This window comes from Geospiza fortis, unplaced genomic scaffold, assembly GCF_000277835.1.
Source record: "Geospiza fortis unplaced genomic scaffold, GeoFor_1.0 scaffold203, whole genome shotgun sequence".
NCBI lineage: Eukaryota > Metazoa > Chordata > Aves > Passeriformes > Thraupidae > Geospiza > Geospiza fortis.
In genome coordinates, this window is record NW_005054385.1 from 1,192,537 (window position 1) to 1,196,913 (window position 4,377).

General features: G+C 41.6%; 1 protein-coding gene across 1 annotated transcript in view; it reads left to right on the plus strand.

The window, feature by feature from the left end:
• Window positions 1–56: 56 nt before the first annotated feature.
• The window catches only part of LPAR1 (lysophosphatidic acid receptor 1), a 68,097-nt gene continuing 63,776 nt past the window's right edge, over window positions 57–4,377 (plus strand). Inside the window, exon 1 of the mRNA XM_005425328.2 lies at window positions 57–291. The gene's annotated coding sequence lies outside the window, so the exon portion shown is untranslated. The remainder of the gene's footprint in view (window positions 292–4,377) is intronic.

The following is a 4,377-nucleotide window of genomic DNA, read 5'->3' on the forward strand; positions in this document are numbered from 1 at the left end:
CTGCTGGCCTGGAATAAATGATGGGCACTTGTTTGATTAAGGAACACTAACAGGACTTACTCAGGGGCTGCCCTCATATTTGTCTTTTTTTCCTTTTGTTTTTTTTTCCTTTCGTCGCCCCTTCCACCCCGAAATCTCTTTGGATTTATTTATACCAAATTAAGGCAGTGGAAAAAGTCCTAGATAAAAAATGGTTGCCACCTCTCTCTCCTGACTTCTTCAGTCCTTCGGACGAAGAGCCTGCTCAAGTCCGATGGGAGCAGTGTCGGTGTATCCATGATGTTTACAAAGGTAAAGGACAGAGAGAAGATGAATGACAAGCACAAGGGTGTGATTTATTAGAGAAAGACCGGGAGCGGGGGGGAGCAGGAGGGAAGCTAGAGGACAAAAGCCGTTAGCAAACTGAAGTGAGAAGACAGAGGTGGAACCAGAGGGACCAAGTTTCTTCCTCTCACTTCTTTTCTTATGTTCTTTTAAAATAGCTCCACAGTGGGAACGATACCAAAAAACTGCTTCCTATGGAAATATGTGCAAAGTTTTCATTATCACAAAAATGTTGGAATGTCTAAATTTCATTTTCTCGGGGATATCTCTGTGAAACAAACTCACACCTTCACAGATTTCGGTTGTCTGTGAATGTTAGAAGCTGCCTAAATCCCCCCTTTCTTCTTTTTTTTCCCCATCCTTATTTGCTCCAGGTTTGGGTTGGTTTTCTGTGTGTCTTTTTCTTAATTGTTGTTTGCTTGTTTGGTGGTTGGTTTTTTGTTTGGTTGAGGTTTTCTTTGAAGTTTCAAGGCAAAATGACTTTGGGGAGACCCTGTAGGCAACTTATGTTCTCAAAGTGTGGGGGAATAGTTTTAGCAATGTTTAGCAATATTGTTTTAGCAGCAATGTTTTTGCTGCTAAGAACTGCTGCAGCTCTTATCTTTTCAAAGAAAGTTTTTGCAATGTAGTTCAGGTTTGCAGTGTTGTACCATTTGGTCTAAAATGAATCACTTTCAGGTCTGGGAGTCATGTTTCAATTTGGCGACCAGGGCTGTGTGCTGTGCAGCCTGTTACTCTTGTGCGAGGATGGGCTATACGGCAGTACTGAAATAATATTTCTGGCAATTTCAGCAGTGGACTGAAGCAATACTCTGTGTGCACAGGCGTAAGTGAAGCTCTGCCCTGCAGCTTGCTATTACTGGCTATAGGCGTGCCGCATGTTTTTCCTTAACTGATATGGGCTCGGACTTACAAAGCAACTTGATAGGCCTGTGTTTTACTGTTGTTTTTATTAAATATTAACCACACAAAATTAAATGCTGTTTTGCTCCAGAATAGCTTGGCGCTGTCTCATCCTGTGCAGTTGTTCATGAACAGTGATAGTTTTCCTTTTTCTACAGCAAATAACTAAGGAAATGTTACTTTGGAATACTGGGAAGCACTGCTGCGTGATCAGTGTGGTGCTGTCTCTATCACTCCCTATTACAGATTGCAGTAGTTAGACCCTTGGCTGCTATAAACTTTGTTCTGAGAACTTAGCAGTAGCGGTGCTGGTTGAAGAGAGGAAAACACTGGCTGGTGTCTGCTTTCTCTTCCTTTGCTCTTCAAAACAAATATTGAGGGTCAAAAGGTTAAACAGCTTTTGAGACGAAACACATGGAAAACGCCAAATTAAAGTAATGCTGCACTGTGTACCCAGCTTTAATATGTGAACTCCACGTGTGAGTAACAGACAATCTTATCACTGTGAGCAAAAATACTTTATGGTCATGTGGTTTTCATCAGTAGCTCTGGAAGATTGTAGCTAAAATATAATTCCTTCTCTGCTTAAAAATGGGAAAAAATAAAAATCTGACTTGAACTTTGCCTTATAGTGTCACACAGTTAAACTATATGGGGAATCCAGGAGAGGTTGTTGAAGAAAATTTTTTGCTCTGCTTTTTACTTGCATGGGATTCACTTTGATATCACTGTGATGAGCCCTTGATAACACATTAATGAATAGTTTGCTGTTTCTCAGTGGCCTATCCATATTGAGCTTGCTCTGTCTCATATTCAGAGGTTTAAATTAAAAGGCAAGTAATTCTTCTGAGCACTTTACTTCTTTGGGAGACCACCAAAGAAATATTCCCTTTGAATACCCAGCAGTTTGAGCACTCTCAGAGGTGAGCTGTGTTCTCCAGATGTCAGAAGAGCTGGCTTTGAGCACCTCTAGGTGGTGACCTGCCAGCACTTACTGAGCACTGTTGCTGTGTATCTGGCTTTTTGTATCATATGGATGCAGAGAGAATTGAATGCAGCTCTTTTGCCATCAGGGCTGAGTGGGGAACCCTTCACAGGCCATCACTTACGGTCTTGGTAATGCTCAAGGATATGTGGAAGAATTTGAGAGGGGTAACCAGTATTGTGGGGCAGTTGTCCTTTTCACTGCTATTTCCCTCAAAAAATTAGAATTTGCTATGCAAATGCAATTTCCTCCCTTTCAGAAAGAAAAGTGCATGGAATTTAAGGGACACTTGAATTCAGCTTAAATCCATTTAAATGGGATATTTGAAGAGCTCCTGCTATGCATAATGCCAAGGGAAAGATGCATACAACTGTTTTACTGAAAAAAGAATAAAGCAATCAATATTTGATCCTTCCAGCATCTTTAGTTACTGGATTAGTTCTTTATATGTTGTGCTTTTCACTGCTTCATATTTCACAATGGGCTGTATTATTTTTTTTCTATCAGTTTAGTAGGGTGAAAAGAAAACCAAATTTTGAGAAAATAAAGTGTGTCTTTTCTTTTTCCATCTTCCCATGTCCTTTTCTTTAAGATTGCTTTCAGTTTAGTTATGGTCCTCATTTGTTGCCTTAGGAGTTTTGATAATTTGAAGGGAGAACGCTGCTCTCCAGAAATGTTTAATCATGAGGGACTTGAGGCAGTAGTGGCTTCAACTGGCAGGGGTTATGCAGCATCTGATATGTTTTTGACTTTTCCAGGTGTCACAAGGTGATACTGTAGAGATGTGGCACTCCTCAGCAGTGCTGCATGAGAGCTAAACTTACACACTTCATGTTTTCCCCCATGTGTTTTTCTTCATAGCTAAAGCTTAAGGCTTCATCTATGGCCCATAAATGTCAATGGCAAAATCTGTATTAGCACTGAATTACTTTGGATCAGGTGCAAGGCTGATGGGTTGCTTTGACAGAAATATGAAATTATTCCCAGCCCAGAAGAAAGTTCTGTCAAGGAAATGAGAGCTGCTGTTCTACTTACATGTCAGGGAACTTGAATTTTGGTTTTGTCCATTTCTATTTCAAGCTTAGTTTCTTTAACATGTAGAAGCATTGCCCATGCATTCTTGCACTTTAATGGATGTACTGATACATGTGATGTGAATGTGATGTGCATTGCCCATGCATTCTTGCACTTTAATGGATGTACTGATATATGTGAACATCTGAATGTCTGGTACCTTGGTTTGATTTTTGTTGAAAGTAGAGGAGAATTCTGAGAAGGGCTTGTCTTTGTGTACCAGACCCTTCCTTCTCACCTCCATTGGTGTTTCTTGACTGCCTGACACGCTTTCTATACTCCCAAGCTGATTAACAGTACGCCTGGCTTGCAAAATCTTGGTAATTGCTTGGATGAAGGTTGCGCTCCAGGGTCAATTTTCATTTTTAAATGACTGGTGTCTCTAATTGTTGAAATACTGTTTCTATTTGTGCAACATTGAGCAATCAGAAAAGAAAAGAGCCTATGTGCTGGTGCTGGTTTGGGTAGTATATGTGTGTCCCCATCTCACATGGCAACTCCGTGACCATGGCATTTCTCTTATAAGCTCTTGACAAACAACTTTGAGGTGGGTAACGTGTTGTATTTCTCTACAGAGGAACAATAGCCTAGCTTGGATTAGTGCAAAGTGTCCAGAATTTCCCATCAGACACAGCCTGGAATAGTTTGTGGACCGTGTTTTTTTCAGTCCTGTCCTGATTTTCTACTGGATCTGCGTCCTTCTTGACCCAGATACTGTAGGCAGTTAGGTTAGTGCACTTAGAGAGCACTGGTGCCTTTTCCCCACAAGTAAAGATGTATTTCTTCTTAAAAAGAAAGTGAATCTTCTCCCTTTGCTTCTGGAAGGAAAAAGCAGCCACAGGCTTGTGGGGCTGCTGTGGTTCAAGGAGTCTGGGTAAGGCGTGCCTGCCCCTGCCAGCAGCACAGCCGGAGAGGGGGAACCACATCCCTCCTCCTCAAGCCACTCCCAGGATAAATAGCCTGGACAGGGTTCTGGCCTGGGGTGTGTGCAGAGTGTTTTGCTTTCCAAGTGCCTTGAAGATTTGTACTGGTGGACTCTTTGATGGATAATGGCCTGGCTGCTGGGGAAACAGGAGCAAAGGGTTGTGCCT